This window comes from Rhopilema esculentum, chromosome 20, assembly GCF_057945365.1.
Source record: "Rhopilema esculentum isolate cy_ngs chromosome 20, ASM5794536v1, whole genome shotgun sequence".
NCBI classification, from domain to species: domain Eukaryota; kingdom Metazoa; phylum Cnidaria; class Scyphozoa; order Rhizostomeae; family Rhizostomatidae; genus Rhopilema; species Rhopilema esculentum.
Genome location: NC_142834.1, coordinates 2,971,146 through 2,981,615, shown reverse-complemented (window position 1 = coordinate 2,981,615; position 10,470 = coordinate 2,971,146). Strand labels below are relative to the sequence as shown.

Genomic DNA, 10,470 nt, shown 5'->3' with positions numbered 1-10,470 from the left:
TCGTAAATATGTTATCTGGTTTAAAAAGAAGCAAATAAATGTTTTTTTGACTGTTTCTTGTATAAAACTAGTATTCTTGAGGATTTTTCGAATTTTCCAATCTTTTAAACTTAACATATCGGGGAAAACAAATCGGGTATAGTACTTTGCTACACAAGTAACAAAGTGGGTTGAAGCGCTTCGGGATAAAAGAGTTGTTAACATTAATAAGTCTTTTTGGCTCCAATAGACTTTAAAATGTTTAAAAATTAGCTGAAAATTAAATAGTTGAAGAAAGAAAAAAAATTGTTTCGAGTAAAATGAAAAGTTATTCGAACCCGTGACCTTTCACCTCTAGAGGTCACCGCGCAGTCCACTCGACCACAGCGCCATGCAACATCGGAACAATTTATCGCGAGTCAATGTATAGAAACCTTTTTACTAGCAACTCTATTTAAAATAAACAAGTTTAAATAAAAAACAACCTACAAGGCAGATTTCTGGAGACAAAAAATGTTTCATTCCAATGAGCATAAACAATATAGCAATCACATACAACAACCAAATACATCTGAATTCCTAAACAATCCGCTGGAAAACGATCGGACTGAAACTTGGAAAATCACAGAATTGAAATACTACAATAATAAACTAATAAACTGATAAACTTATTAAGTTATTACCACTAAGGACGGGGAACGGTGACTCCCAAAATTTCCCAGGAGGGGTTTGCATTTTGCACTTCCAAACAATAAAACTCGAGAGCCACCATGGAAACTTGGACTAAAACTTCTGCAATCATTTGAACAAACAAACATTATTGAACGTATAATAAGGGGTGTTTAGATATGGAGAGAAACAAGGCTTCAAGAAACAGGGGAAGGGGGTGGGGGCAATAGCTATTAATACCATTTGCACAAAATGTAATGAATTAAGAAAAGGACTTACAGATATATACAACTTGAATATTTCTAGAAAAGTGTTGCATTCATTTGTTTTCAAGAAACAAAATTAAATAAATTGCATGGATACCCCTTTGATATAATTGATTATTAATGATGGACATTGCTGCAGATATTTCATCACTCTATTCCCCCTTCACCAAAATAACTAACAAAATTCAAAAATGGATACTTGAATTATTCAACTGTCCAAATCAGCCAACGTCCATCTGTTCTTCATCATGCTCCAACTGCTGTCATTCTTCTACCTAAAAGAATATTTGGTATTATAAATGCACTGAAACCAGCAACTGAAACATTTATTTCCAAAAAAGTAAGAAGTTGGTATCAAGTCATCTGATGGACAATCAAAGCAGATGTATCTTAAGAGGTGATATTACAGGGACCAGGTGGAGCAAGTGCCCCTAGCATTAATTTTTCACAAACTCCATAGAGATAAAAAAACAAAATTTTTATTTGATTTTTTATCAACACAATATTTTGTTACATGCACAGCCATTTTAGATTTATTTAAGTAAACCTTTTAAAGCCACACCAAAGCATTATGCCCATTTTCCTTGAATTGCAAGCAGTCCTATTGATCCTCTCAATTATCTTTGTCATATCAGAAAACTAGAGCATTGAAGCCCTTCAAACTCTTTTCAAAAGCTTCTTAATTAAAAAATGAACATCGACCAAAAAAGTAAGAAGTCGACACTTAGTCATTTGATGGACAATACAAGCGGATGTCTTTTCAGGGGTGACATTACAGGCACCAGGTGAAGCAAGTACCCTAGCATTAATTTTTCACAAACTCCATAGAGATAAAAAAACAAAATTTTTATTTGATTTTTTATCAACACAATATTTTGTTACATGCACAGCCATTTTAGATTTATTTAAGTAAACCTTTTAAAGCCACACCAAAGCATTATGCCCATTTTCCTTGAATTGCAAGCAGTCCTATTGATCCTCTCAATTATCTTTGTCATATCAGAAAACTAGAGCATTGAAGCCCTTCAAACTCTTTTCAAAAGCTTCTTAATTAAAAAATGAACATCGACCAAAAAAGTAAGAAGTCGACACTTAGTCATTTGATGGACAATACAAGCGGATGTCTTTTCAGGGGTGACATTACAGGCACCAGGTGAAGCAAGTACCCTAGCATTAATTTTTCACAAACTCCATAGAGATAAAAAAACAAAATTTTTATTTGATTTTTTATTAACACAATATTTTGTTACATGCACAGCCATTTTAGATTTATTTAAGTAAACCTTTTAAAGCCACACCAAAGCATTATGCCCATTTTTCTTGAATTGCAAGTAGTCCTATCGATCCTCTCAATTATCTTTGTCATATCAGGAAACTAGAGCATTGAAGCCCTTCAAACTCCTTTCAAAAGCTTCTTAATTAAAAAATGAACATGGCTGTTCCAAGCTCTATTCGCAAACAAAATCCCGATACCAAACTTGCTATATGAATTATCAAGATGGTAAAAAAGAAATGCTGGATAGTCCTTCTTTAAACAAAATAATTGATAATAAATCACAAAGCTTCCCAGAAAAATTAGATTTTGTCTTTTACGATGTGAAACTCTTGTAATACCATGTAACCCAAGAAGAGCAAAATGTTGAAAAAAGTGTTACTTTAAATTATAACAAAAGAGGGAGGGCCTCATTCAATATATCAAGTAGGGGGTAATATATATATAACCCTCAGCCTAGCAGCATTTTTCTGGTAAAAACCATGGACTATTCACTATTTTTCCTTTTAAAAAAAGGCCCGATACCCATCAAAAGTACTTTAAAAGTCTTTACAAATTAATTTCCTGAGATTAATTTCCCTGGCAGTCAGAAAACATCATTTGTCCACAAAATAGATATTGCCTGATGGTTAGCATTTGTTTGTTTCAGAAAATTCTTGACATGTGAAGATGATGTTCTGCACAAGTGTAAGTTCCATCCTACTTCTCTGGGGGCTCTAGCAGGGGCTAAATTGTTTGTATTTCAGGCTGGGGCCATTTTAAGTGCCTCATAATTTTAAAGAAACAATTTCAACCATTTTATGGGCTCAGAAATAATAGATAATTATACAAATATACACAAAATATAAGCTTTTGCTTCATCTAGATAGTTCAAGTTTAAACCCCAGCCCTTGTGAGAATTTTTTGAATTTGTGAATTTCCATTTTCTGAAGAAAATTTTGACCATTATTAGGCTGCAATTGCGGACCACATATTGCAGGAATAATATCTTTCTAATATTTTTCTTATACTGCTTCAAACACAACTGTGTATATAGAGATGGAGAGAATGCAATCGTGAGATTCCAATTTTTTAACAGATTGAAAGTTAAGTATTGTTCACTAGTATGGCATGAAAGAGAGAAAGTTTGCAATGCAAAGTTTGAATAATTTGCCCCCAAGATTGTCTTTTTGGCCAAAGAAGTTTACTCTTTAAAAAGGAACTAAATTTTTTGTAGAATTTCTATAATCGTGGAATATGAAATAGTTGCCAAGTCTCACAGATCATCTGCCCTGAGACATTACATATTTCAAGTCATGTCACGTTCTCACAAGTCGGTTCGAAAACTCATGGCAACCTTCAGCCAATGTTCTATCAAATAATAATGCTATATTATTCGCTAAATTATCGATTAGGTGCTCATAACAGTAAATACTTATTTGCTGCAACCTAAAATCTCTTCAATTGAAAGCTTTCTGAAAAGTCAAATGTAAAACAATTTCCAATCTTACTTCAACAAAGTTCAAAATATTGGCAACTATGAAGAACTGTTTTTTGTCACATTTGTAACTATAGGAAACTTTTATGAAAACTTGTTGATTGTAGTTTGGTGTAATTATTGAAAGTTATGAAATGAAGCAGTAAATTGAAAAGTTGACAAAAGTAAGTTAACATTATAATCAGCGAAAATTTGTAGGCCTAACAAGTAAGAATATGATAGTACTTTTTTATGTTTGAGAACTTTCTTGTTTTGTGTCAGTTGCATGTGGATTTCAATTCACAACCATTTTCATCATGTCAATCATGGTTTTGCAATCTCAAGCTTGTGAATATAATCTCAATATTTTGATTTTCAAGTTCATTTTTAATTATTAGCACCTTGCAATTGTTTGTCCAAATTTTCCTCCCACAAGTTGAAGGATTAGTTAAAATTCTTTTGATATCTTAAGCATAAGTTTCAGAAGACAGTAAGATATACAAAAAAGGACTTGAAAAATATTCCAACTTACACCAATATCTGACTAAGCAATGAGCCAAACCGACTGGTACCAAGAATTTTTTAGTTTTGACTCTGACTTATGCAAGTCAAACTTAACCCAAGAAGAACTTTTATAATATCATCTCATAAGCAACTTATGTTGTCTGACGCAGATATATTAAAGATGTCAAGCACACCAAATCATTGTGTGTAATTATTGATGAGGCTTTCAGTTGAAATTAATGGTTCAGGAAAGTTGAAGTAGAATCATCAGGGAGATTATGGTCTCTGGAAAAGTTAATGAAAATTGTCAAGCAATCCTAGTAGTGGTACATTAAACATTCCCTTTCAGAGAGTTATTCAATATATGCAAAGATCTGGCCTTGTCTAAGCAAATTTAAGATGTTCCCTGAAACAAGCTCCAAAGAAACAAAAGGGAATCTTTTTCACACGTTGCCTTGAGATAATTATAAGGAGGAAAATAAAATAAGAACTTATATGGGGAAACCAAAAGTACCAGATTAAGAAATAAAAAAGCCATTCACCCTCAAAAAAAGTCAAGATTTTTCCAAATATCTTATTCTTGTTTCTATAAGCCCTTGTCATTTAAAAAATTCTCTCAGTATCACTGTTAGCTTCATCAATGCATATGCAGGCCTGGCAGTTTGTATTTTTGTACATGAGCCTTAAATCACTCCCCTTATTTGCTGAGATGAGCTAAATCAGTAATATATTCTGATAGTAATGTACTTTGAAGGCAATCGACAGATGGCTGAAGCCCCATTGGTATCTGTCGATTGGCTTTAAATAGTCTTGAAGTCAAGGAGTATGCTTTTTTACTTCTTTCAATTTATATATGCTTTAACAGTGGCTTAGGTACCCCCTTTGTTTAAATGATTTAAAAGAACTTGCACAGCACAAAAATAGATTCTAAATCTGCTAGATGGAACAAAGATCGGACTCTTTCAATAATCTGAAACATAAAAGTTTTTCACGCAATCAGGGTTTTCCAGTGAATGCTGCTTGATAGTGGAATTGTATGTTTTAGTTGTCATTTTTAATCTGCAAGATCCAGGAGGCTGTTCTCTTTGAGGGAGTGTTTTGTTTCTAATGCTGGAAGGGACGTGCTGTTTTATTCTATCCCCCAATCGATAACTGTTACCAATTTCTTTGATGTTTCTATCAAGAATTTGCCTGTTTTTAGAAGATTGAAAGATTATAGGATTTCCAATGTACCTTTCACTTCACTATCCTTTTCCAAATAGATTGAAGTTTGTGACTATAATAACAAAAACCACCCGATAGACAAAAAATTAATTGCAATAATGCAATGACAGGAGAAATTAGTGTTACAAGAATAAACCAATTAAATACGAAAAGAGCAAATGAAAGGAAATTTTAGAGGAGCGATTTTTCGTTCATGTTCTGTTTAAGATAGCAACCCGCAGCTCGCCTCAGGTTGGGAGGGGATCATGGAGGCTGTCGTTCGCTTCAAACGGCTAGGCTGACACATGCCCATTATTAGACAATTTCAAGAGATTGAAGGACAAAAAACAGTCCCTTTATTGATCTATATACAAAACACAATGTGATTGACATTTAATACCATAGTCATTTCATTTTATACCTTTCATTTTTTCCCTTTATTTGATCTATTGAAAGCCAAGTCTGTAGCATATGGCCTGTCCACACAAAAGATTTTTGTAGAGGTTTGTCTAATGCACAACAAAACATAGGGCTGCAGCAATTTATTCTTCAAAAGAGTTCTCCCTGTCAAATTTCAACAGGCGAAAAATATCAAAAAAAATTTTTCATATGGAAAGAAAATAGCTCGGGATTCAGTTATTTGGAGAGAAGATACAGGAAAAATATCTGAATTATGTTAGGTAGTAGATAGTGTGGTCGAGGGGCACTGTCCAGCCAGGGGAAATTTTTTCTGGATCAGGCCCTTTAGATTACAGTAGACTGGCCCTGTATCCAATTCAAGTCTGGATATTTTAAATTGATATTTGAAATGACCTACTTTTCTCCTGCTAAAGCCACTGATGAGGTTGTGATAAAAAGATTTAAGCCTATGAGCTTAGCTATCTAAATTTGCTTGAAACTGTGGGTATATGCACGTTTTCTATAAATGAAGTCAAATAAAACATTTCTTTTTATCCCTGCTTTTACAGAAGGCTTTGAAAATAACCATAATCCGAGATTAAAGGGCCAAGAATTAACACCATGAAACTCATTCTACAGACTGGATTGTGTCAAAATTAACTGACTGAGTAATCTTTCAGGGGGTTACACTTTAATCAAACATCCAAACATGTGTACTCCTGTTACAACCCCCCTAAAAAAGCTGATATTTTTCCTGCAAAGCAAAAAGAAAGTGGGACCAAATTGAATTGGAAAGTGTATCAAAATAAATGGGCCACGCTAAAGAGCACTTGCGGCACTCACAGGCAATCCATGCCAATCAAATAACATCTAAAAAGGCGATTTTTTCAAAGTTTCCAATTGTTTTAGAATTTAGAAAAACAATTCAGCTACAAGTTCACCATGTTAATACTAAGCTTTACCCTATTGTTAAAGTGATTAATTTAGCAAAGATAGAATAATAAATTTTCCTAACAGCAAGATCAATATCTTGTTGTGATTATCTATTTTGTTGGTGATGCTGTGGCAAGCTATCGGTTGAATCAGTCATTTAATGAAGGCTTCCAAGTACAAAAGTTCAGGACAAACAACCAATATGGGTGGAGCATGCAATAGATGGAAATTGTGATTGATGTTATGGTCCAAATATTAAAAAACCTGAAAGTATCCTTAACTTAGAATCAAACAATATCAAACAATAAAACCAACTGCCATTTTATTTGTTGCTCAGATAAAATGAAAGACTCAATGGCTTCAAATTTTCCTTTTTTGTCACAAGCTAAAGTTTGTTTAAACTCTCTAACGCTTTTTTTGTTATAAGATAAAACCATTGTCATTCTAAAGTAATTTTTTGGTAAAATAATTCTTTGAAAATTTACTGGTATTTGAACAATAAAAATGACTCATGAAAAAGAAATGAAAATGAATGCCGTAGTGCTGTCATTGTTCCCAGAGCAAACAAACTAACTGGATTTTCCAAAAAGAATTCAAGAGAGAAATAAGTTTGCCTACAGGACCTTTTTTATATTCATGCATGATGTATGATGGGTCATTGAGCCTTACTTTATGTCTCTTATTTTGAACAAGTTTATATCCTACACATTACATGTTAAAAAATCTTGCAGGCACCCTTTGCAAAACGGTTTGTGCTTGCAGGCTTGAGAAATTTTCTAGGAAGGCCTGTAAATGGTGACCCTATGCTAAATTATAACCAGGAGTCAATATTCTGTGAAATTCCTCAAAGTGCTTTGGCAGAAATAGATGCTGTGCACACTTTTCAAGGATCATTAATAGGCTGCATCTTACACATTGGAAGTGCACATCAACAAGTGGGGCACGTACACGACCAGGCCTTGCCTGGAAAGGGGCTCTATCGAGCACGCGCTCCTAGAGGGCACCCAAAAAAAGGCCTTAGAGAGCGATTTATAGAGCCCCTCAAATAAGAACTATATTATCACGGGGCAAAAGAAATTTTTGACATTTGTTGAATAAATTTTATCAAGCATAAACAATCTTCCCAACAGACCACAATATTATCATTTGCGTAAGTTTACCACTTGAGAAAAAATTCAGCAAATTCAATGTTGGGTTTTTGATACCATTTTTAATTTAATAGCCCTCTAATAACAACAAAGGACACAGGCCATCAAGCATATTCTCCAGCCAAATTATTTGATTATCAAGCAAGTGTCAATATCCGTTGAAGTATTATTTTCTGTTTCTTCTTAATAATTAAAATCACCTGTGCAAATCAGTCGACTACATTTCAGCCCAAATTATCGCATTGCTTTTCAGTTTTCATTTGCCTTCATGAGTAGTAGATCTTATAGCGTTCCTTATAAAATGGATAACATAAGAAAGGAAACAAAGTTGAATGTTCGACTTAAAGCCATGCGTTTTGATGAAGCAATATGAGAAGCTGAACATAACAGTAGTGATACTGACATTGATGAAAGCTCATCAAGTGAAGGCAACTTACATATCTAGAAAAAATCTGAACAATTTTGAGACTTTGTTTTATCATATTTCTATATTTATATTAGCATAGTGTTTAAAAACTGTTTGTTGCATGTTTTGATATTTTATATTATGGTGCTTTTTGGTATCAATGTTTCCGGAATTTCTTCCGAAGCTTTCGATATGAAGCTCTCGATCTTCTCAAGCTCTCAAAGGATACTCTCAAGGACATTCTAATATTAGAGGTCCTAAATAGAGCTCCTAGAGTTTCTAAGGGGCTTTTTTTATAGAGCACCACCATTTTGCTTAGAGCAAGGCCTGACATAAATAAAACTTGCTACAAACATTAGACTGAAACTTAATAGTGTGCATACATTGCACAAATGGCAAATATCTCTGACAAACACAGATCTTGTCTAGCTTGCCATGTTCTGCAGACTGGTTGAAAGCCAATGTGGGCTTGTACTTCAAATATCAGCTAACTGATAGAAGAACACAAGTGATAAAAACAACACTTACCATTGATGATTGAATCCATCTTAAGCTTCTTTATATGCATCACAGAATTCCCATCACTTTTCCACAGAACTTTGGTTCAATGTCATCTTTGTTTCTAGTTGAAATGCTTGAACTGGAAGGCACCTTACCAAACCCATGAAGTTGCCAATACAAATCTAAAGTAATTTACAATAATGGGTTAAATATATGTGGCAAAAAAAATCAACATAAAGGGAACAGAGAACATAAAATTAAAATATGAAACTGATTAGCCATATGTAGATACCTCATTTACAGCTGTATTTTTACATAAGCCATGTGGATGCAATGGAAAAATAAGTTGATATGATACAATCTGCTGATATAATCTTTGTCCCATTATCTCAAATGAATCTTGCAAGAGTGGAGACACAGAGATAGTTCCAGCAGATTCACTAAATGTCGACCCTAGTGCTGGTGGGTGATTAATCTAACCCTAGAACCCTAACATTTCTAGATAAACTCTTTAGGCATGTTTAATTGCAGGGGGATAAATTAATTATTTTGTAAAAAACGATTTCATTTTGGTTGAAGCTTTTTTGACATTACTTGCTTGTTGCTAGAAGAAAGGGAATACCCATATACGAAGCCTCGTTTAATTGACACTTGGCCATGGGAACCCTTATTCTAAAAAATTCTTAGGTAATTTCTTGATTAAATTGTCAGACAAAACTTTGAAATTATTCATGAAAGATAGGAAAATATGCTGATGCATTGATAATGTACATTGGTTACTGTTTTTTGTTTGCTTATCAATTTTGAAAACTCGAAAGGATGCCTACATAATTGAGATATGATCCTTACAACTTGCATGAGCCGTACATACTGCTGCGACCCAACATCAATCTTAAAATTCAAATTCTTGTAATTCAGCAACCACAATTTTGGCTTACAATTTAAATATTAATTAGCTGTCTATAAAAAATTAAAATGGTTAAATACCAGTGTTTTTATTAGCATGGCTGCCTAGGATGCTAAGAGAATTGAGATAATTTTCGGGCCCAGCACCCTATTTAATTAACGAACATGATAAAATTTACACAAATTAGATAGCAAAATTACATACAATATTATTCAATAGAGTTATATGTTATAATTATATGATATAATAAGACCAACAAGATACAACAATCAGTACTTCATAATGTAAATAAACAATAGAGAATTTGAAATTTTATAAAAACAATTTACAAAATTTATGGAAAACAAAACAGGCTAAAAGGGAATGGAAGGTTTTGCGTACGAATGAAAGAATTGGTGGTTAAGCCTTTAGAAAATGATGGCCTTGAAACTTGTACCCGGGGTTTACTGGTTCAAATATAAGCTAACTGACAAACGAAAGAGCATTAAAAACCACTCACCACTGAGTTAATTCATCTTAATCTTGTGAGCAACAAACACAGAATTCCCATAAATTCTCCAGTCAGAACTATGCTTGGACGCCATCTTTGCCTCTGGTTGAGCGAGGTTGCTGGCGCCTTCGCATAACCCGTAAAGGTGCCGATACCAATCTACAAAGATAACAACGAAGAGTTAAATAAATATGGCAATTCGTCGATGTTCTTTTTATCAAAACAAAAAGTTTATGGTGAATGGGTCAGAGAATAAAATATCCTGAAAAAAATGAGGACATCGAAGAAACAACTTGAAGAAGGGCAAAGATTTTATTCTTTCAACTCAAAAACTTT

At 33.6% G+C, this 10,470-nt stretch overlaps 1 protein-coding gene across 2 annotated transcripts in view; it reads right to left on the bottom strand.

Moving 5' to 3' along the window:
- Positions 1–495: 495 nt before the first annotated feature.
- The window catches only part of LOC135687796 (nuclear cap-binding protein subunit 1-like), a 55,347-nt gene continuing 45,372 nt past the window's right edge, over positions 496–10,470 (bottom strand). For both annotated transcript variants that reach the window (XM_089114589.1, XM_089114590.1), the window contains 3 exons: positions 10,144–10,293; positions 8,765–8,919; positions 496–1,189 (listed from right to left, as the gene is read on the bottom strand). The gene's annotated coding sequence lies outside the window, so the exon portion shown is untranslated. The remainder of the gene's footprint in view (positions 1,190–8,764; positions 8,920–10,143; positions 10,294–10,470) is intronic.